This window comes from Sciurus vulgaris, assembly GCF_902686455.1.
Source record: "Sciurus vulgaris genome assembly, chromosome: 13".
Classification (NCBI taxonomy): Eukaryota; Metazoa; Chordata; class Mammalia; order Rodentia; family Sciuridae; genus Sciurus; species Sciurus vulgaris.
Genome location: NC_136474.1, coordinates 1,855,910 through 1,881,597, shown reverse-complemented (window position 1 = coordinate 1,881,597; position 25,688 = coordinate 1,855,910).

Sequence of the window (25,688 nt, the reverse complement as noted above, 5' to 3'; positions counted from 1 at the left end):
CTATTGTTTTAAAGCTGTAAATAAATTATCTTTTCATTGTCCATATTTACCATTTCTCACTTTTTAATTTTTTTTTAAAAAACACCATTCATTCATTCTATCAGCCCTGCAGCCTGTGGATAATATGCAATATAATATGTCAATTCAATACTATTTTCTTGGCAGTATAATTGTATTAATTTTCCTTTAAAATTAGAGCCATTATCACTTTGGATTTGCAAAGTTGTTCCATAATATGAAATTATTATGTCTAAAGTTCTAAAAGTATTCCTTTGTGTAGCATCTCTATATTAATAAGCTACTCACACCCCAGAATATGTATCTACACAAGTACAAATATATCTACATCCTCTACACATGGGTAGAGGTCCTATATAATCTATTTGCCAAATCTGACCTGGGTGAGTTCCTCTAATTAATTCTCCAATGACAATGGAAGGCACTTGCCAATCTTTATCCAATTGGTAAATCGGACATTGCATAACTGTTTTCTTACATTTAGATAATGGAATAGATATTCCTTGTTCACATGCACACCTATACATAGCAGCAGATCTGACATATTTTGTCTTTTGATGAACCCATTTAGCCAACTGAATAATTCTATCTTCTTCAGACTGTGAGCTGTTTTCTTCTAAAATGGTTATTTTAGCCAGATGCCCACCTATACATAGCAGCAGATCTGACATATTTTATTTTAGCCAGATTGTCCACTGTTGTATTATACTCATGTTCCAGGGTGTCTCTCCAAGAATGAGCATCTATGTGAAATACAGACACGTTAGTACATTTAAGCATTTCACAAATATGTTTCCATATTTCTGTTCCCCATGATTGTTTATACCTTATTTTCCAAACATTTTTATACCATATAGGTAACCAAGTAGTTAATCCATTTGCTATAGCCCAGGAATTTGTAAACAAATGACATTCCTTTTCCTCTTCATATGGTAAGCCAGGAATACTGCACATAATTCAGCATATTGACTATTTTGTTTCTTACCCTGTTTTACTAATATATTTTAGTAGATGGGTTAAAAGCTATGGCCCTCCAATAACATTCATTTTCTATATATTTGGCTGTAAACCATGCATGCTCTTGTTGTGTAGGTGTTAATTTATCATATCCTTCATTATATTTAACAGGAGATTTTTGTATAAGTTCTTTACTAGATACTTTGGGTAATTGTTCATCAGGAAAATTTCCTCTAAGTTCATGCAATTTTAAAATATCTGCAGGTCTTGCTTTGACTCAATTTTCTACATACCATTTCCATGTCTCCTTGATAAGGATTTTGCCTGCAGAACTGGAGAACATTTCTGCTCATTGTCTTTATGAGCCTCATCACCCAAAAGATCCCAGTTCACATCATTCTCAGTATCATCCCAATTATCCCCATCCCATGTATCATGACCCCAATCAGCCTTTACAGTAACAATTATGGCATGTACTTTCTTCACATTTATCTTACCCTTCTGTTTTTCATATTTATATTTAGCACACTGCACTGCAACCTTCTCAGCTACATTCTGATAATGTTGAGTCTGATCTACCAAAATAAAATTCTGATATGTAGTATAGTCAATTTACTTTGTAGTTCAGTAAGCTCCTATTCCATAGCTAGTTTTTTCTGAAATAGATTTTGTGACTGCAAGCACTTTTTCTGATATGTGGACAACAGAACCCATCCTCAATGATCATCTTTCCATCTGGGAATATCACATATGACACATCTAACCCTGTCCTTTTTCTTAAACAATGACATTGCTTTGGCACCCAAATGGATCCTGCTGACTATGCTAATTTGGGAACGTACTTTCCATCGCTGTGCATAAACATAATTTATATGGATTGATCTGCTAACGGTACCACCATGAGATTTTCAAGATGGTATATAGAGGGTGACTGCATCTCCTGTTGCTCCAGAATTCAAGATTCAAGAAGGGGAGGGATTGAGACACTCAGACCACCTCAGAGATGCTGGTGATTTGCTCCAAATGGGTGAAGTTAGACCCAGGCAGCAGGCTGGGACAGTGGGCTGCTTCTCAGACCAGGGCAGGGTGGTGAGAGGCTTGCCTGAGCACCCCATCTCCATCTGGCAGCAGGACCATTGCAGCCAGCTTCTCCGAGCAGACCTGCCTAATGAGAGGCTTCTGGAGCACATCTGGTGCCCAGTCTCGCACCCAGCAGCACTTCCCAGTCCTCAGACAGCTTCTGGGACCAGGGCAGGGTGGCGAGAGGCTTTTCCAAGAAGCCTCCAGTGGAAGGCCTGGCCCACAGCTAGCTTCTGGAAACAGAAATGCCCAGAGAGAGGCTTTCTGCACACACACCCAACCCCCAATCCTGCACCCAGGGGCAGATCAGGGGCAGCTTTTTTTGGAAGCACTGCATTATCACGTTCCTCCAAGACTTCAGGCTACTGAAGGTGAGGAGGTGATATACTGGAAATCTACAGGGACACTATAAGCCAATAGAAGAAATCTACAATATCTCAGGGTCCCACTGATATCTGACCAGTATGAAAAAACAAGGGAAGAAAGTGTCCCAAACAAACTTTGATGCTTTATCAAAAAAAAAAAAAAAAAACAATAACAGCAGAGCAGAAGAAATGTCAGAGAGTTCAGAATGTACATAATTAAAACAATCAACAAATTAAAACAATTTGAAACAATTAAAACAATTTAAGGAGATGAAAGATCAAATGCAGGCATTGACAGATGAGATGAAAGAGCAAATGCAGGCATTAAATGATCACACCAATGAATAATTAAAAGAGCAAATATAGGAAGCAAAATATCATTTCAATAAAGAGTTAGAGATACTGAAAGAAAACCAGAAATCATTGAAATGAAGGAAACAATAAACCAAGTTAAAAACTCCATAGGAAGCATAACCAATAGAATAGAACACCTGGAACACAGAACTTCAGACATTGAAGACAAAATATTTAATCTTGAAAATGAGGTTGATCAAACAGATAAGATGGTAAGAAATCATGAACAGAATCTACAAGAACTATGGGATATCATGAAAAGTCCAAATTTGAGAATTATTGAGATTGAGGAAGGCACAGAGAAACAAACCAAAGGAATGAACAATCTATTCAATGAAATAATATCATAAAATCCCCAAATCTGAAGAATGAAATGGAAAATCAAGTACAAGAGGCTTATAGAACTCCAAATACACAAAATTTCAACAGACCCACACCAAGGCATATTATTATGAAAATACCTAATATACAAAATAAAGACAGAATTTTAAAAGCTGCAAGAGAAAAGAATCAAATTATATTCAGGGGACAACCAATAAGGATATCAGCAGCTTTTACAATCCAGACCCTAAAAACTAGAAGGGACTGGAAAAATATATCACAAGCCCTGAAAGAAAATGAATGCCTACCAAGAATCTTATACCCAGCAAAATTTATCTTCAGATTTGATGATGAAATAAAATCATTCCATGATGAACGAAAACTAAAAAAAAAATTTACAAAAAGAAAGCTGTCATTATAGAACATTCTTAGCAAAATATTCCATGATGAAGAGGTGAAAAACAATGATGAAAATCAGCAAAGGGATGAACTAGCCTAAAGGAATAGCCAAAGAATGAGAAATCAAGTCATGTGAAAAAACAAAAATGAGCCAAATGACTGGAAATACAAATCATATTTCAATAATAACACCCAATATTAATGGACTGAACTCATCAATCAAAGACATAGACTGGCAGATTGGATTAAAAAGAAAAATCCAACAATATGCTCCCTGCAAGAGACTCATCACATAGAAAGAGATAACCACAGACTAAAGGTGAAAGGATGGGAAAAATATATCATGCATATGGACACACCAAAAAAGCTTGAGTATCCATCCTCATATCAAATAATGTGGACTTCAAGCCAAAGTTAGTCATAAGTGATAAAGAAGGACATTACATACTGCTTAAGGGAAGCATAAATCAGCAAGACATAACAATCATAAATATCTATGCCCCAAATATTGGCTTATCCATGTACGTCCATCAAATCCTTCATAATTCCAGAAACCAAATAGACCACAACACAATAATACTAGGTGATTTTAACACACCTCTATCACAACTGGACAGATCTTCCAAACAAAAACTGAATAAAGAAACCATAGATCTCAATAACACAATCAGTAATTTAGAAATAATCAGTAATTTGTTACCCTCCAACAAAGAGCAAATATACCATCTTCTCAGCATCACAAGGATCCTTCTCTAAAATTGACCCTATTTTATACCACAAAGCTACTGTAACCTAATACAAGAAGATAGAGATACTACCTTGTATTCTATCGGATCATAATGGATTAAAATTAGAAATAAATGAAGAATAAAAACAGAAACTACTCCAACACCTGGAAGTTAAATAATTATGCTATATATGATGAATGGATAATGGAAGACATCAGGAAGGAAACAAAAATTCTTAGAAGTAAACAAGAACAGAGGCACATCATATCAAAATCTCTGGGACACTATGAAAGCAGTACTTAGAGGAAGATTTATTTCATGGAGCATATTCAATAAAAGAAAAAATTAACAAATACACAACTTACCACTACACCTTAAACCCCTAGAAAAAGAAAAGATCAACACCAAAAGTAGTAAAAGACAGAAAATAGTTAAAATTGGAGCTGAAATCAATGAAATTGAAACAAAGCAAAAAATAGAAAAAATTAACAATATAAATAGTTGTTTCGATGAAAAAATAAACAAAATTGATAAACCCTTAGCCACACTAACAAAGAAAAGGAGAGAGAAAACTGAAATTACTAAAATTTGGAAAGAACAAGGAAATATCATTACAGACATGAGTGATATACAAAATATAATTAGAAGCTATTTTGAAAATCTATACTCCAAAAAATCAGAAAATTTTGAAAACATCAACAGGTTTCTAGAGACATATGAGTTACCTAAACTGAACCAGGAGGACATAGACATGCACAACCTAAATAGATCTATTTCAAATAATGAAATAGAAGAAGTTATCAAAAACCTACCATCAAAAAAAGTCCAGGACCAGATGGGTTCTCAGATGAGTTTGAGAATACATTTAAAGAAGAGCTCTTTCTAATACTCCTCAAAGTATTCCACGAAATAGAAGAGGAGGAAACGCTCCAAAACTCATTCTATGAAGTCAATATCACCCAGACACATCTAAACCAAATTTAATTTAAATCTCAAATTTGGCCTTTTCATGATATCCCATAGTCTGGTAGATTCTGCTCATGATTTCTTACCATGTTCTCTGTTTGATCTACTTCATTTTCAAGATTAAATATTTTGTCTTCTAAACCAGACAGAGACACATCGAGGAAAGAAAATTTCAGACCAATATCCTTAATGAACATCGATGCAAAATTTCTCAACAAAATTTTACAAAATCGCATACAAAAATATATTAAAAAGATAGTGCACCCCAAACAAGTGGGTTTTATCCCAAGGATGCAAGGTTGGTTCAACATTTGGAAATCAATAAGTGTAATTCATCATATCAACAGACAAAGTCAAGAATCACATGATTATTTCGATAGATGAAATAAAAAGCATTTGATAAAATACAGCATCATTTTATGCTCAAAACACTAGAAAAAATAGGGATAGTGGGAACATTCCTTAACATTGTAAAGGCCATTTTGCTAAACCCATAGCCGATATCAATCTAAATGGTGAAAAACTGAAAGCATTCACCCTATAAACTGGAACAAGGCAGGAATGCCCTCTTTCACCACTTCTATTCAACATTGTCCTTGAAACTCCAGCCAGAGCAATTAGACTGACTAAAGAAATTAAAGAGATATGAATAGAGAAAGAAGAACTCAAACTATCCCTATTTACTCATGACATCATTATATATTTAGAAGAACCCGGGAAACTACACGACAAAACTTGTAGAACTCATAAGTGAATTCATTAAAGTAGCTGGATATAATATCAATGCTCATCAATACAATGCGTTTTTATAATAAGTGATGTCTTCAGAAAGAGAAGTTAAGAAAACTACCTCACTCATCATAGCCTCAAAAAAAAAAATAAAATACTTGGGAATCAATCTAACAAAAGAGGTGAAAGACCTCTACAATGAGAAATATAGAACATTAAAGAAAGAAAGAAAAAAGAAAGAAAGAAAACCTTAGAACATGGAAAGATCTCCCATGTTCTTGGATAGGTAGAAGTAATATTTTCAAAATGGCCGTACTACCAAAAGTGCTATACAGATTCAATGCAATTCCTATTAAAATCCCAATGACGAACCTTACAGAAATAGAGCAAGCAATCATGAAATTCTTCTGGAAGAATAAGAAACCCAGAATAGCTAAAGCAATTCTTAGCAGTAAAAGTGAAGCCGGGGGTATCACAATACTAGATCTTCAACTATACTACAAAGCAATGCCATTTAACAAAAATGGCATTGTATTAGTTCCAAAATAGACAGGTAGATCAATAGTACTGAAAAAGACATGGACACAAACCCAAATAAATACAATTTTCTCATACTAGACAAAAGTGCAAAAATATGCAATGGAGAAAAGATAGCCTCTTCAACAAATGGTGCTGGGAAAACTGGAAATCCATATGCATTAGAATAAAATTAAAACCCTATCTCTCATCCTGCAAAAAGCTCAACTCAAAGTGGATCACGAACCTCGGAATCAGACCAGAGATCCTTCATCTTATAGAAGAAAAAGTAGGTCCAAATCTTCAACATGTCCGCTCAGGATGAGACGTCCTTAAGAGGACTCCCATAACACAAGAAATAAAAGCAAAAATCAATAACTGGGATAGATTCAAACTGAAAAGCTTTCAGAGCCTACAGAGTGGGAGAAAATCTGTGCCACCCATACTTCCAATAGAGCACTAATCTCCATAATGTATAAAGAACTCAAAAAATGGACCCCAAGAATACAAATAATCCAATCAACAAATGAGCTAAGGAATGAACAGACACTTCAGAGAAGATCTACAAGCAATCAACAGACATATGAAAAAATGTTCAATTTCTCTAGTAATAAGAGAAATGCAAATCCAAACTATCCTCAAATTCCATTTCACCCCAATTACAATGGTGATTATCAAGAACACAAGCAACAATAGGTGTTGGTGAGGATGTGGGGAAAAAGGTACACTCATACATTGCTGTTGGGACTGTAAATTAGTGAAGCCACTCTGGAAAGCAGTGTGGAGATTCCTCAGAATACTTGGAATGGAACCACCATTTGACCCAGCTATCACACTTCTTGGCCTATACCCAAAGACTTAAAAGCAGAATACTACAAAGATGCAGGCACATCAATATTCATAGCTGCTCAATTAACAATAGCCAGATTGTGGAACCAACCTTGATGTCCTTCATTTGATGAATGAATAAAGAAACTGTGGTATACATATATATGATGGAATATTACTCAGTCATAAAGAATAATAAAATTATGGAATTTCCAGTAAAATGTATGAAATTTGAGAATATCATGCTAAGTGAGATAAGCCAATCTTAAAAAAACAAAAGAAGAATGATCTCGCTGATATACGGATGATGACACATAATGGGGGAGGGAGAAAGATTGGAGGAAGGAGGGACTGTATAGAGGAAAATGAGGTGTGCAAAAGGTGGAAGGAGAAGGGAAAAAATAACAGAATGAATCCAACACCATTACCCTATGTAAATGTGTGATTACACAAATGGTATGCCATTACTCCATGTACAAACAGAGAATCAACATGTATCCCATTTGTTTATTATAAAAATAAATTTAAAATAAAAAATAAATTTAAAATAAATTTAAAATATCATATAGAAAATGATAGTATATATTAAGACATATAAAGTATATACAAAATGAAAACTGTCCCTGGTAGCATTCCAACTCAGCACCAGAGAGACATCACAGGTATTTTACAGCTTACATAACCAAAGAAAGCCGTTTTGTTACCTTTGAGTTCTCATCACTCTTAAATATACTGGTGTAAACATATAAAGTTATTTTCTGGAGCCAGTGGGCTCAGTGCCATCAGTATATTTGGCCTCCAGACCTGGATCTGGCCATGAGCCAGGCCTTGAGAGCAGAAACCAAATATCTTTAAGTTTTTTAATGTTCTCAAACAGAGAGCTTATCTGTCCTTGAACAGGGGCACTGCCAGACCACTAAGTTTCTCATGCAAGTGGTTTACTCTTTGCCCTTATTTTACTTTTTGAAAGCAGTCTTAAACAAGTCTCCATTTGTTTCTACATTATGTTAGACTCAAACTAACTCATATGGGAAAGTTGAGGTTGGATGTGAGGTTTCTTTCTTACCTGTGACATGGAGCATCATGTAGCTGAGCATTTGAGCCTGAAGGTCCATTGTGTGCCTGAGCTCACCTCTTTCCCTAGGGCACCCCTTAAATTGGAGCAGAGTTCTGTGGTTTCTGAGGAAGAAACATGCAAATCACCAGGGTGGGCTAAGCAACCCTGGCTTATAGACCACATGGTCCTTCTACTGCAGAAGTTAAGTGGTCTAAAAGTGCAGGATTCTGATTGTTTTCCTGAGCTCCTGGTCTAGATTCTTACTTTGTTTCTGGGCTTCATTTGACAATGTTAACAAGGAAAGTCATGCTGGCAGAGTGCTCCTGTCTGTAGCTAGTCAGTGTCCTCTGTGAAAAAGACTTGACAAGGTTGACCACATGGCCTGTCCATCAGAGTGTCCTATCCCAAACCCTGCCTCCTCTCTCCTGACCAGTGGCTACAATAACTTTCCCATCCCTCATGGCCTGCTCAGATGACTGAGATCCAGTGTGAGCTGGAACTGAATATCTTCAGGGATGTTGTCATGAATCCATGCAGGGATTGCATACAGAGATTGAAACCACCACTAATGAGCCCAGCATGGACACTGTGCAGATGAAGGAAACTCAGCTCTCTGCACATTCCAACAACAATTTCTGCAGCACTCCATCCCAGGCTGCTTTTAACAGGACTCTGGACTTTGGGAAGCTGAAGACAGACTTATACTGAGGAATAGCGGTTTGAAGGCATAATCATTTGTCCTCAATAGGAACACTGCCCAGTTACTGTGGGTTTAAGCTTGAATACATATTTCCCTCTGGGAATATGGAGCATAGGGTTTACAAAAATGATGTTTTTTATTATCAAAGAGTGAGTGACAGCCCTGGGGTCAGAAAGTTTATGCGAGTCTTATCAAGGCAAGGTAGTGACAAGATTTATCCTGTCTTACAGCAAATTTGTCTCCCATTCCCATCTATGTTGCAGAGATGCAGATACCAGGAGGAAGCCTGAAGGTACCTCCAGAGCTTCCTCAGGGTGGAGGGGGCTGCATCAGGGCCTCTCTGATGAAGGAATTCTCCCAGGGACAACCTCAGAGGCCCTGCTGTGAGAACCAGGAGATGAGGTCTAATGGTACTCAGTTTTTTCTTTCTGCCAGGGCCTTGGCTATGGTCTTAGGTCCACATAGCACATGTTGGCAAGTTCTTCCTTTTATTTGCTTTGTTCTTTATCATTTCATATGACAGTAAAGCTTATTTTCACATATTGTGCATGCAGGGAGTATAACTTCCCATTCTTGTGGTCATACATGATGTGTAATTACATTGTTGGTGTATTCACATATGAAATTAGCAAATCATACCCAATCCACTCTACTATCATTCTTCATAATGACATAATGGCATAATGTCATCATATTCTCTTTCATCCTTTTAAAATTTCTCTAGACTAGTGAGTGATTATGACACTAACTTTGGTCATCTCTGCCTTTTCTCTTTGTTCTTTTTGAGTCTCTGTAAGGATCTCCAATGTTCTTGATTATTCCAAGAAAACAACTTTTGGTTTCAGTGATTTTATGGTTTTTATTTCATTGATCAATCTACTACTCTATGTCATTTTCTTACTTGTGCTTGTTCTGGGTTTCTCTACTGGATCCTTTTTGTTTCATAAGTGTTACATAATTGATATAGATAGTTTTGTGATTACTACCAGTACTGTAAATTACAAGTTTATATTTTCAAGTGCATTTATTTATTAATTTAAAAATTTCTACTTTTCCAGGTACAGTTGTGCACGTTAGTAATCACAGCAGTTTAGGGGGCTAAGGCAGGTGATCACAAGTTCAAAGCTAGACTCAGCAATGGAATGAGGACCTGAGTAACTTACCAATCAGTATCTAAATAAAAAATAAAGAATTTTTGGGTATGTTGCTTAGTGACTAACCACCTCTGGGTTCATTCCCTGGTTAAAAAAAAATTACCCTGTTGAAAGAGGGCATCATGTCCATTTATTCACATGGGAAGAAACAGCAGGAGCTTGAGTGAGGACCCCACCTGAGGTTACTATGTGCTGTGATGTTCAGACCCTTTATGAGGTGAAGCTCCCAGATGGGAGACCTTAGTGCAGGGGCCACTGGGCAGACACAGGAAGAAGACAAACAAAACCATCAATACTATAATGGTTCAGGTGGAGAACCCCAGATGGTCCCAGGATACATATCCCTGGTGTTCACCAACTGCACAAAGCCTCCTCTTGAGGTTGGTTGAAGCTCTGTTTTATTTCAAGCCCTAACGATATTGCAAAAGTATACAGACTTTTCATATGTAGTTAGAATATCTGATATTGAGTGGATCAAAGGGTAATCATCCAGGATGGACTTAACTTAAAAGCAACAAAACTTCCCCTATTATCCAGAAAACTCCTTGACTGATTTAATTACTAAGTATCCCAAGTGATTAGAAACTTCAGACAGTCTCTGAACTTTACTTGGGCCATGATCTTTTGGAGAATCTTGGATAACCAAAAGCCAGTACCATTGTTCTTACACCTGTGAAGAAAAGATTCTGCCAAAAATCTGAAAGGACTTGGGAGGAGATTCTACAAGTCTCTGTATGAGAGTGTAGCCAAGGAAGCCCTGAAGAGGGGACCCACTGAGGCCTACCCACATATCTGATTAACAGAGATAGGCACTTTGAGTGTATAGGGGTTTAGTCCACGAAGTGTGTGATGGTTTACCATGGACTGGAAGAAACCTACTCCAATAATGCAGCTTGATATGTAGACAGACATATCTGTGGGTTACAAATTTAGAAATTAATGATTCTCTTTAAACAAAAATGTTACAGGAGTGAAGATTATGGAATTGGGCTAGTGCTGCAGGTTATCATGGAAAGTAAGCAACATTAGGCTTTTCCTTAATAATCAAATCATGCTTACCCATCTCCAGACTTCTGGAAGGTAATGGGCACAGTGAAGTTGGTTCTTTATTAACAGAGAACGTTATTCAGCAGTCTCCAACTTCAAGCTTGCTGGTGAAGCTAGAATTGAGGACAATTCTTGAATCTTGTGGAATAAAGGATTGGAGGCCATCTGAGTCTGGGAAGTTGGATACCACCTCTGGGAGATTACAATGTCAGTTTCTCCAGAGCCATTTTGATCATAAGTTTACTTGTCTAACTATACCTCCCAAACAGGTGCAGGCAGGGAAATTCTACTTAGTGTTCCCAGACCCCTTTGGTCCTTTCATTCTGCTCATCTGCTTCTCATCTTTTTGCAATCTCACTGTCATCTCCTGGGTCTGGTCATGTAGGAAGGAAGGAGAAAGACAAGGGGGAAGAGAACAGGAGAACAAAGGAGATCCTGATCTCTAAAAATGCAGTGTGCACTCACATCTTGGAATTCTAGAACATCAGCTATGGCCCCCTCTCTCCCTCCTAGGAGAAGTCTGTGTTACTACTTTTAAATAAAACCTGCTTAATATGCTTGCCTTGTTGTGCCTCTTTTTTTAACTTCAACATGTGAGGAAGCAGAACTCATCACCAATAAATGGTGGTATCACTGTTGTCCAGCACCTATCTCTGCACAACAGGCCACCTCCAATTACTAGCCTAGTGAGACAGATCAAAGATCTCAGAGGAGCCAGGAGAAAAATTTCCACACAGGCCCAGTGGAAGGCCCTACCCTTTGAGGACAAGGTTAGTTGAAAGAGACCCTGGGCTCTGCCGCTCTGCAGTGATGGACGAGGGATAGAGCAGAAGAGGTGGAATTCAAAGGCAGGTGGTTGTAGAAAAGAGTTTCAACACTTTCCAGAGCAATCTGTGTGGGAGGGCACTGAAAGGATTCCATGAAGAACATCAGAGATGAGCTCCACAACCCTGACGTTCCACAGTCCAGCACCTTATTCATCACTCAATCTACCGGGGTCCAGCCCTAGCAGGAGTCCATGGGTTCCACACTGGTAAACCGGGTGCAAGGAGACAGCATCGGCGATGGATGGAGAATGAAAGACACAGACTCTAGTTCTGGTGCAATCAATCCCACTTTATTCTAGGGAAGGCTGGGTTTATATACATTTTTTTCAGGCTTTGATGACAGGCTTGTGATTAATAAAATCAAAGAAGTTTCCAAAGCAGAGGCAGAAATTATTTTTACCGAAATATTATGAGAAAACAGTAACCTTACAGATTATCCTTACCTAATCACAATTGTTTTAAGAATATCTAACTATGTCAATGAGCTAATACAATGTTTATTTCCTTAATATCTAAACTCTATATGACCTAAGACTATTTGTATTATTTTTGCAGTAAAGCAATAGACAAATAATGTCATGTGACCATCTCTACAAGGTCCATCTGGTTAATATCTAAATTGCTGAGTTAAGGGCTACAGGAGGGCAGAACTCACAGAGGTTCTCGTGGCCAAGTTTTTTTACTGAATAGATTACCTTGCCTTATGTAGCTCTTTTTCCCAGAACAGGGCATTGTGTACCAATGTTTACTATAGGGGTGACCTATTCTTTGAAGGAAGGAAGGAATGTTGTGGAACCTTATTCTTTTACCTTACCACCACACATAAACAAACCATCATCTGGATTAAGCCACCCTGTAGGAGACAGGGGGAGATCTATATCTACCTTCTCTAAGGGCTTGCCTTTAGGGGGGTACCAGGGTTTGCCATTGATAAAATAAGCTGGTCTATATCTAGTAGCTACTGTGGGAGGTGCTTTGTGCTTAGAACTTGGGGAAACATTGTTATCTATAATTTTCTGTGCCCCAACAGGTTCTGGCTGTGCCAGTAATGCAGTGTATGATTTTTAACATAATAAAAACATTCTTCTATAGTGAGGTTAACATCACAGGGTTTCAACATGTGTTTTGTCTCCGTGATATTTTTCTGGAAATTTGTAGAATTATTCCCATCACCTCTAGCAAGATCCTCAGACTGAAGTGAGTAATATATTATTAGGAAAACTCCACAGAATAACATCCAACAAGGGAAGCATACATCTGGCATGCAATCCTTTTAGGATGAGTCTCTGCAATCATCCTTCAGTGGAACTCTGTGAAGCACTTCAAGGAGAGCCATTCACCCCCGCACCAATCCACAACCCAGGGATGGAATGATCTGCTCAGTGCAGCTGCACGTCCACAGTCTCTGAATCAATCCAGGGTGTGTCCAGATATGTGGGGAGGAGTTGATAATAGGAGGCCAGGTGTGCTTGGAGGAGGGAAGGAGAATCCACTATGTGGTCTTTTGGAAAATAGAAGACTAACAGAGCAACCCCATCAAGACAAGTCAGGGGAGTGGAATGTACTGCAGCCTATGCATATGCCAGGGTGCAGAAGGGCATGTGGGGAAGGAGCTTAGAGAAAGCTAGATCACTCTAGAGAAGAATGCCCTCCAACAAAAGAAAGGTGTTTCCTGCAAAATCATGAATAAAAAGACATAAACCCACAGGACATTCAGAGTTACAGATGAAACACCAAGCAAAGAATGCCGTGAACAGTGACTGCCTCCAGCTCCAGGTGTGAACTAAAAGAAAAAAAAAAGCAAGACCTAAGAGATTATTATAACACAGGGAGAAATGTGAGCAGAGGGACACAGGGTTCACAGCCACAGGACCAGACAGAAAACAGAAAGAGGTAGGAATACAAGAACAGTCCCTCAGAACACAGAATAAATTACAGAGGCTTGTGGAGAAAGCACAGAGAAGATGTTCAATATGTGTTGATAATTGATACACTTTAATTACAAATTAGATATAGAAAATAAAATATGATTCAATGACATAGGAGGCAATATATCTAAGTGAAGATACATGAAATCACACAACATCATGTGTTTGAGAATCACATTTATGAAATACATGGATATAAAAACAAAACTACAAGGATATGTTAGTATTTATGTAAATATATGTTTAATATGTGGTATAGAGAGACTGAGATGAGATCAAATAATTCTAAACAAAACTAAAAACAATTGTCAAAGAAAACAATGGAAAAATAAAATACTTGCTAAATCAGTTCTAAAATCAATGTGGAATACAAATTATACTTGGTGAATCTCATATATGTGAAAATAAAGGGAAATATCTAGAATTATACCCCATAAAGATGACAGAAAATTGTTTTATAGAACAACATGTAAGATTCAAAAAAAGCATTATCTGTCATCGAAATTAAAAATTTGATTGGCAAAATATTTTGTTAAGGGGAAATAACCATTGAAATAACCAATTCATCATGCTGTCAAGCAAACATTTTGTTGGACAATTGTCTCAGAACAATGGAAGCTTCTCACTCAAATTTGTGTATGAATGTTCAAAGAAGCTTTATCCACCGCAGCCAAATCCAGGAACCAACTCAAGTGTCCTTCAGTGAGTAAGAAGCTACAATAGCTGTGGTCTATATGGCATGGCATGGTACTGGGCATAAAGCCTAGTGGGTTATGGATGCAACCAGCATTGAGGAGCCTCCAGTGTCTTATGCTGAGTGAAAAACCAGAGTCATGTGGTGCCTATCACATGACTGCTTTCTCATGTAGAACAGGGGTGGGACCCTGGCCTGGACCCTGCTTGGCACACACTCTGCCATGAGCTAAGCCCAGCCCCCATATGCCTTTCTTGCAATTGTAGTGGGGTCTGGGATGGAGAAGGAAGCATTTTGGTTGTAATAGGTACACATCTGGGAGACTCCTAGTGGTGGTTCATGTGAATAGCTTGATCATGGGTGATTCAGGCTGTAGAAGTGATAAACTTGCCCAGCACCACACACACTGTTGTGGGGCACAAGTTAAGAATTGCTATTTTATGTTGCCAAACATGTCATGCTAAGCAACTGTTGATGGGCAGACGCAGGGCCATGGGGGAAGCCCTTCCTATATAACACGGAGTCTCAAGGTAAAATGGAGTCTCTTTTTAGTCATTGCCCATATAGCCTGGCCTATAACATTTCCATGGAGTCAAATATGTCAACCCATCACAACACATTTCACTATCCAGCACAAACACAAATATGAGTGTAAGCTGTGAAAACTACTTGAGCTCCATGGATCATATCTATTACAGTTTTCTCATGTTGAAATTGTGCTCTAGTTATGCGTGACATGAACACAGAAAAAGCCAGAGAAAGGTGCATGGGTCTGTTCTGGATACTCCTTGCAATGACTGTGAATATGCAATTATTTTAAAAACAAAAAAAGTAAAGATAAATATCATAGACTTTTTTACTTGCAGACTATAGGGAAAAAACCTGGACATTTTTCTCTCCAAGATTGTCAGAAATTTTAAGATTTGATATCTACCTGTGCTGGGGAACTTGGGGTGAAACTCATCCAATGTTGATAGGGTTCTGCAGTGCAGCCCTTACTTAAGGCAAACTGTGATTACTAATGGGAAAAGTTAAAATATGATGCAAGTTTTCTAATGGGAAAATAACCAATGGAAATAAAGTTACACTGTGCCTGTGGAAACATATGAATAAGAGAAGAATGGATATTGTGTGATATTCATTCTATAAAAAAATTCACATTGAAAGTAAGTCATTTTATTCCAATGATTCATAAATTATACAAAATTAATTACAAAAAATAGAATCCAAAAATATTTTTGTGTGATACAGTGTTTGAACCTGCAACCTGCAAATTTTTTTTTCCTTTGGTACCAGGGATTGAATTCAGGGGCAGTTGACCACAGCACCACATCCACAGTCCTGTTGTGTATTTTATTCAGAAACTGGGTCTCACTGGGTTTCTTAGGTCTTTGTTATTGCTCTGGTTGGCTTTGAACTTGATATCCTCCTGCTACACCCAAGCAGCTGGGTTTACAGGCATGTGAACTGCACTGGCCTAGAATCTAAAATGTAAACCAGGGAACTATAGCATACACAATATAGTTCACTCCTGTTCTAAATTAAATATGATGTATACTTCCTAGTGTGCCTATAGATTCTCCCACTAATGTAATCATGAAAGGTTTTTAGGACAGCAATCATGATCGACACCAGTGGGGAGAAGCCAGAGTGAGTTTGGGTCTTGGTCTCTATATGGCACCTCACAAGAGTGAATCCCCAATTTACATGATAAAAAAAAAAAACAGGAATTATGTGTGTTATGGTTCAAATGTAGTGGCCCCCAAAAAATTCACATGTGAAACAATGCATGAAATCTCAGAGGAGAAATGATTGTGCTATTGTCTTAACCTAATCAGTGAATTGATCACAGATGGGATTAACTGAGTGGTGACTCTAGGCAGGTGGGTGTAGCTGGAGGAGCTGATTCATTAGGGTGAACTTGGTATTTTACCTAAATCTTTGGTAGGGGTTTCTTAGAGGAAATGTACCTGTCCAAGACAGAAGACAAAAGATGTGTATTATTTTCATACTGTACAGTAAGAGCATTTCTTGTGAACAAGGCAATGATGAGAGCATTATTTACATGAGAAAGTCTATATTCCCATTTTTGTTTTCTTTTAAAAGGCACATTTTAAGTGTGTGATGTACACATTCTACTAAAGCCTTCCCAGTGGGATTGTGAGGATTTCCATGGTTTCAAATTATATTCCATTGATTACAAAACTTAGCAAAGTAACTAGAAGTATAAGAAGGGGCATTCTCAGTTTTTAAATGATGAGGTTTGCTCACGGTGGCAGCACAAAGGAGCACATGAGAGATAAAGGCTGAGACCTTCTCTGAACAATGTGCACTGGCCCTTTTAAGACCTAAGGATGTATCTGTGGTAACATGTAAAAATAAATAGGGGTGAAAAGGAGGAAAATGAGTTATATTTATCTGTCAAAGGGCATTATAATATAAACCTCGAGGGTTAACTGTTTCCCAAGTGGGGAAACAAAAGGGTTTAAAATGAGAGCAATTATAAACAATGATATGGGCCTGTTGAGAGGAAATAGAAAAGGATTTCATTTAAAAATATAAACATTTTGATGAAAAATGTGTGTGATAACATGGCATCTGTAAAGAGAGGATAAAGTGATTTTATAGCAGCATCAGTATGAACATTTTCTTCAGTGAGTTGTCCAGAAATCTTAGTGTGACCATGCATATGAGGAAAAAATACTGGAGCTGTATAATCCTATAAAAGGCATTAAAAGAGATTCTCCAGCATCTCAGAGCAGGCCCCCCAGTGAGAGCCTTTCTGCACAGAACCAAGCATCAAGTCCCTGAACCAGTGCAGCGAGTTCCTGCCCGCAGATTGCTTCAGGGACCAGGACAGAGCAGCCAGGGAATTCCCCAAGCAGCCCAGCCCCCTCCAGCGGGAAGCGCCTTTCCAGGCTAGCATCTCGGAGCAGACCGCACAGTGAGAGCCTTTCCACACAGAGCCAGCCACAAGTCCCGAAGCCAGCGGAGACCTCCGGCCCACAAGCAGCCTCTGGGACCAGGGTAAGGCAATCAGAGACCTCTCCTGGTGCACCTGGCCCCCCGAACCCCCCCCAGCCACAGGCTCTTTCCAAGGGGCAATCCAAAATGGAGGACTAGAGGGTGGCTGAATCTCCAGTCACTCCAGAACCCAGGATTCAACAAGGGGAGGCATTGAGAGACTCACACTAAAATAGAGCCACAGGGTGACTCTCCCCCACCAGGTGAAGCTCTGCCCGGGTGGCAGGCTGGATTCAGGCAACTTATCAGAGTAGGGCAGGGCAGCTAGGGTCTTCACCAGGCAGCCCTGCACATTCTGGCTTTGGCCTCCTCCAACAGGGTTAGATTCTCCAGCAACTCAGAGCAGGCCCCCCAGAGAGAGCCTTTCTGCACAGAACCAAGCTCCAAGTCCCTGAGCCAGCGTGGCAAGTTCCTGCCTGCAGGTTGCTTCAGGGACAAGGACAGGGCAGCCAGGGACTTCCCCAAGCAGCCTGTCTCACTCCGGCGGGAAGTGCCTTTCCAGGTTAGCTTCTTGGAGCAGGCCCCCCAGTGAGAGACTTTCCACACAGAGCCAGCTCCAAGTCCTGGAACCAGAAGCGGGCTAGGGGCAGCTTTCCTTGGAAGCACTGCATTATCAAGTTATTCCAAGACTTCAGGCTACTGAAGGCAGGAAGGTGATATAGTGGAAATCTATGGGGACACTATAAGCCAAAAGAAGAATTCTGCAATATCACAAAGTCCCACTGACATCTAACCAATATGAGAAAACAAGGGAAAAAAATGTCCCAAACAAACCTAGATACTATATCAATAAAACCCAATGACAGCACAGCAGAAGAAATGTCAAAAAGGGAGTTCAGAATGTAAATAATTAAAACAATCAGGGAAGCAAACGAGGAGATGAAAGAGCAAATGCAGGCATTGAAAGAGGAGATGAAAGAGCAAATGCAGGCATTAAATGATCGCACCAATCAACAGTTAAAGGAGCAAACATGGGAAGCAAGAGATCATTTCAATAAAGAGTTAGCGATATTGAAAAAAAAAAAACAGAAATTCTTGAAATGAAGGAAACAATAAACCAAGTTAAAAACGCAATAGAAAGAATAACCAATAGGATAGAACACCTGGAAGACAGAACCTCTGATATTGAAGACAAAATATTGGATCTTGAAAACAAAGTTGACCAAACAGAAAACATGGAAAGAAATCATGAACAGAATCTACAAGAATTATGGGATATCATGAGAACGTCAAGTTTAAGAATTATTGGGATTGAGGAAGGCTTGTAGAAACAAACCAAAGGAATGAACAATCTATTCAACGAAATAATATCAGAAAATTCCCAAATCTGAAGAATGAAATGGAAAACCACGTACAAGAGGCTTATAGGACTCCAAATATACAAAATTACAACAGACCCACATGAAGGCACATTATTATGAAAATACCTAACATACAAAATAAAGACAGAATTTTAAAGGGCGCAAGAGAAAAGAATCGAATTACATTCAAGGGGGAAACAATAAGAAATCAGCAGATTTTTCATTCCAGACCCCAAAAGCTGGAAGGGCCTGGAACAACATTATCAAGCCCTGAAAGAAAATGCATGCCAACCTAGAATACTATACCCAGCAAAACTTACCTTCAGATTTGACCATGAAATAAAATCATTCCATGATACACAAAAGCAAAAAAAAAAAAAAATTACAAAAAGAAAGCCAGTATTACACAACATTATCAGCAATATATTTCATGAGATAGAAATGGAAAATGATGATGCAAATCAGCAGAGGGAGGAAGTAGCGTAAAGAAATAGTCAAATGGAGAAGAATCCAAGTCGTGTCAAAAAACAAAAATGAGTCAAATGACCAGAATTCACATCATATCTCAATAATAATGCTGAATGTTAATGCTCTGATATTATCAATCAAAAGACATAGACTATAAGATTGGATAAAAAAAAAAGATCCAACAATATGCTGCCTGTAAGAGACTCATCTCATAGAAAGAGATACCCACAGACTAAAGGTGAAAGGATGGGAAAAAACATACCATGTACATGGACACAGGAAAAAAGCTAGAGTATCTAGATTCATTTCAGATAATGTGGGCTTCAAACCAAAGTTAGTAAGAAGGGATAAAGAAGGATATTTCATACTGATTAAGGGAAGCATAAATCACCGAGACATAACAATCATAATTACCTGTACCCCAAAAGTGGCTTATCCATTTACCTCAAACAAATTTTTCTCAATTACAGAAATCAAATAGACCACAACACATTAATACTAGGTGATTTTAAAACATCTCTCTCGCCATCCAACAGATCTTCCAAACAAAAATTGAATAAAGAAGTCATAGATCTCAATAACAAATCAATAATTTAGACTTAACAGACATTTATAGAATATACCATTCAACAAAGAGCAAATACACTTTCTTCTTAGCAGCACATGGATTCTTCTCTAAAATAGACCATGTCTAATGCCACAAAGCAACTGTTAGGAAATACAAGAAGATAGAGATTCTACCTTGTACTCTCTCAGCTCATAATGGATTGAAATTAGAAATAAATGACAGAATAAAAAACAGAAACTTCTCCAATACCTGGAGATTAAATAATACATTATTATATGATGAATGGATAACAGAGGACATCAGGAGGGAAGTAAAAAAATTCTTAGAAGTAAACAAGAACAAAGACACATCATATCAAAATCTCTTGGACACTATGAATGCAGTACTTAGAGGAAGATTTATTCCATGGGGCACATTCAACAAAAGAAGTAGAAATCAACCAATAAACGACTTAACACTACAGCTCAAAGCCCTAGATAAAGAAGAGCAGACCAACACCAAAAGTAGTAGAAGACAGGAAATAGTTAAAATCAGAGCCAAAAATCAACGAAATTGAACCAAAAGAAACAATCGGAAAAATTAACAAAATAAATAGTTGGTTCTTTGAAAAAATAAACAAAATTGATAAACCCTTAGCCACACTAACAAAGAGAAAAAGGGAGAAAACTCAAATTACTGAAATTTGGAATGAACAAGGAAATATCACAACAGATATGAGTGAAATGCAAAACATAATTAGAAGCTATTTTGAAAATCTGTAATCCAACAAAACAGAAAACCTCGAAGACATCAAGTTTCTAGGGACATATGAATTACCTAAACTGAACGAGGAGTACATACACAACTTAAATAAATCACTTTCAAGCAATGAAATAGAAGAGGTCATCAAAAGCCTACAAACAAATTAAAATCTGGGACCAGATGGGTTCTCAGCCGAGTTCTATAAAACCTGTAAAGAAGAGCTCATTAGAATACTCCTCAAAGTATTACATGAAGTAGAAGAGGAGGGATACTTCCCAAACCCATTCTATGAAGCCATTATTACCCTGATACTTAAAACCAATAGAGACACATCCAGGAAAGAAAATTTCAGACCAATATTCATAATGAACATCGATGCAAAAATTCTCAACAAAATCTTAGCAAATCCCATACAAAAATATATTAAAAAGATAGTGCACCACGATCAAGTGGGTTTTAGCCCAGGGATGCAAGGTTGGTTCAAAATCCAGAAATCAATAAATGTAATTCACCATATCAACAAACTAAAAGTCAAGAATCACATGATTATTTCAATAGATGCAGAAAAAGCAGTTGATAAAATGCAGCATACCTTTACACTCAAAACACTAGAAATAATAGGGATAGTGGGAACATTCCTTAACATTGTAAATGCTATCTATGCTAAAACCATGGCCAATGTCATTCTGAATGGTGAAAAACTGAAAGTATTTCCCCTAAACACTGAAACAAGGCAGGGATGCCCTCTTTCTCCATTTCTATTCAACAATGACTTCGAAATTCTAGTCAGAGCAATTAGACAGACCAAAGAAATTAAAGTGATATTAACAGGATAAGAAGATCTCAAATTATCTCTATTTGCTGATGACATGATTATATATTTAGAGGAACCAGGAAATCCAACAGAAAACTTTTAGAACTCATAAGTGAATTCAGTAAAGTAGCAGGATATATGATCAATGCTTGTAAATCTAATGAATTTTTATATATAAGTGAGGAATCTTCAGATAGAGAAGTTAGGAAAACTACCCCATTACAATAGCATCGAAAAAAATAAAATACTTGGGAATCAATCTAACAGAAGAGGTGAAAGACCTCTACAATGAGAACTACAGAACACTAAAGAAAGAAATTAAGAGAACCTTAGAAGATGGAAAGATCTCCCATGTTCTAGGATAGGCAGAATTAATATTGTCAAAATGGCCATACTACCAAAAGTGCTATACAGATTCAATGTAATTCCAATTAAAATCCCAATGATGTGCCTTACAGAAATAGAGCAAGCAATTATGAAATTCATCTGGAAGAATAAGAAACCCAGAATAGGTAAAGCAAACCTCAATAGAAAGAGCGAAGCAGGGGTTATCGCAATACCAGATCTTCAACTCTATTACAAAGAATTAGTAAAAAAAAGGCATGGTATTAGTACCAAAATAGACAGGTAGATCAATGGTACAGAATAGAGGACAAGGACACAAACCCAAATAAATACAATTTTCTCATACTAGACAAAAGGGCCAAAAATATGCAATGGAGAAAAGATAGCCTCTTCAAAAAATCGTGCTGGGAAAACTGGATATCCATATGCAGCAGAATGAAATTAAACCCCTATCTCTCACCCTGCACAAAACTGAACTAAAAATGGATCAATGACCTCAGAATCAGACCTGAGACCCTGTATCTTATAGAAGAAAAAGTAGGTCCAAATCCTCAACTTGTTGGCTTAGGATCACTCTTCCTTAACAGGACTTCCATAGCACAAGAAATAAAAGCTAGAATCAACCACTGGGATCGATTCAAACTAAAAAGCTTTCTCTCATCAATGGAAACTCTCAGCAATATGAAGAGAGAGCCTACAGAGTGGGAGAATATCTTTGCCACTCATACTTCATATAGAGTGCTATTTTCTAGAATATATTGATAACTCAAAAAACTCTACACCAAGAATGCAAATAATCCAATCAACAGATGGGCTAAGGAAATGAACAAATACTTCACAGGAGAAGGTCTACATCAATCAACATATATATGAAAAAATGTTCAACATGCTTAGTTATAAGAGAAATGCAAATTAAAACTACCCTAAGATTCCATCTCACCCCAATTTGAATGGTGATTATCAAGAATACAAGCAACAATATGTTTTGGAGAGGATGTGGGGAAAAAGGTACACTGATACATTGCTGGTGGTGTTGCAAATTAGTGCAGCCACTCTGGGAAACAGTGTGGAGATTCCTCAGAAAGCTTGGAATGGAAACACCATTTGACCCAGCTTTTCCACTCCTTGCTCTATACCCCAATGACTTAAAATCAGCATTGTACAGAGATGCAGTCACATCAATGTTCATAGCTGCTCAATTCACAATAGTCATATTGTGGAACCAACGTAGATGTCCTTCAATTGATGAGTGGATAAAGAAACTGTGGTGTATATATACAATGGAATATTACTCAACCATAAAGAATAATAAAATTATGGCCTTTGCAGGCAAATGGATGCAATCATAGAATATCATGATAAGTGAGATAAACCAATCTAAAAAAACCAAAGGATGAATGATCTCACTTATAAGCAGATGATGACACATTATGTGGGTGAGAGTTGGCAAGAATGGAGGAAGGAGGGACTGTATAGAGGGAAAAGGGGGATGGGAGGGGTGGAGTGAAAGAACAAATAACAGAATGATTCAAACACTATTACCCTATATAAATGTATGATTACACAAATTGTATGTCTTTATACCATGTACAGAGAAACAAAATGTATCCCATTTGTTTACAATAAAAAAAGAAAATCCATCCTAAAAAAATAGAACTCATCAGAAAAACTTAACCTAGGTGTGTAAGATCAAAATTGTGAGATCAGAAAATATACCATTTAAGAAAAAACAAGAATCCTAGAAGAAAAATTGTTAATGGCCATTAATTATAGTATAAGAATGAGAACAAGACAGGCACAAGGGGGAGGAGAGAGAAAGAGGGGAGAAAGAGGGAGATGGAGAAAACGAGTGAGAGTCTTAAAACAATTTTCCTGTTTTTCAGCCCAGAAGTTTTAAATGGACAGTTTTTTTTTTTTTCTTCAGTCTCTTGTTGATCCCTCGCTGAGCCTGCTAGATAACATTCATTGCAAAGGAAATTGCTGCCTTGGGATTTTTAATCCTTGTTAATTTCTTAGCTTGGGTTTGGCTGAACAGGTGAGGGCTATTGCCAAATCCTTGAAGCAACATTTTCTAGGTTAATTGAGATCCACCATCTGGTACATTAAAGGTAAACAGAGATTGCAATTGAAAGTCTAGGGTGTACAGAAAAAGGCAACTTCAAAATCTAACATCATAACACTATGTAAGATACTGAAATTTCTTAATGAAGTTTGCAGAGTTTGGAGGTGAAGGAGCCTAGATGCTTCTCTATCTGGGAAGGATCAGAGAAGGAGAAAGGAATGTGGACTCTCAACCCTCCTTCCACACCAGCAATCTCCCACAGGGGAGCTAGAACATTTGTTTGAGACCTCGTGGCAGGAGGACTGGGTAGACAGGGCAGAAGTCCAAATAGAGCAGGGCAAAGGAGACAGAGGAGCAAGGGCCAGTGGTGCCTCTGCTGCAGGAGACCAGTATGGGGGTAGATCATTTTCTGGGTCAGAGTATGAGAAGGAGGAGGGATTAGGAAGGGAGAAGAAGCCAAAAGAAGGTGTTCAGGTTTGCAGGAACAGCAAGACTCACAGAAGTTGTATGCCATTAAGTGACCATTTTGATTGATTATCTGAAGGATACTGTGGCCAAATATCATTACACAACTGAATAAAATTTTGGTGGCTGTAGGCCAGGTGAAGAGGATTAAGATTATCTTGTAGAAACCTCAGCAGTAAATCTGCCAGAATGGAGGACCCAGATCCCATGGTGGAGACTGATAAATAGCCAAGTCAGTGTCTAAGGCAACCCAAGGTCAGAGACTAATTGACTGGAGATGAGAAGACAGCACATGATGGGAGTTGTCACCCCCATCAGTGCATGCCAGGAAAAAGGCAAGGGGGTTAAGAACCTGTGGCAGAAATTTTGAGAGAAATACTAAAGAGGAGCCTCAACCCAGAAAGGGAATCTCCACCATAAAAATTGGGATCCACTCATCACATAAGGTCAACTAAGGGTGCCAACTGTAATTGTAAAAGTCATGGCAGGTGAAACCCCTATTCCTCAACTGCCTCAAGGGTACTAGACCAACAGTCATGTCTCACTTCAGCAGAGGAGTGCTTAAATCGACCTATGGGAAACTTACCAATCTGAAGTTTGTGAATATGCAACCAAGTGTCACAGTGAATGGAATGTGAGATCAGCATCAGAGGGTCTGGGACAACAGATGGGAATTCACTCATCTAATTGGCAGTAGAAGAGCACATCCAAATCATGGCACAAATAAAAGCACCCAAAAACCATTCCTGATGTGGGAACACACACAAGAGATTTTATTAAGCAGAGAGGTAGAGTGTCTGAATACAAGTGTTTGAGAGAGAGAATGGTGGGGGAGCTATTCTTAGGTACTAGAATTTTGTGGGGTAATAACATTCTGACCAATGATTGACTAGGAAGTTTGTGGGCTAACAATCTAGGTTGTAAGATGGTGGGGGGGTGCAGAACAATGGTGGCAGCAAAATGACAGATCTGATGCAAATACCATCTATAAACAACTTAATACAACCCAACAGGAAAAGGGAGGAGGAAAACACAGGCCATAAAATCCTCACAGGTGGGAGGAAAAACAGGAAGCTGAAGGACACAGCTGTTATAATTTCCTTAGATGAGGGTTCAGCAAATATGTTCCTCAAAGAACCAGATAGCAAAGAGGTAAGTTTTACAGGCTCCATAGTCTCTTCCACAACTGCTCAACTCTGCCCATAGAACTGAAGAAGAATCTCAGCCAAGAT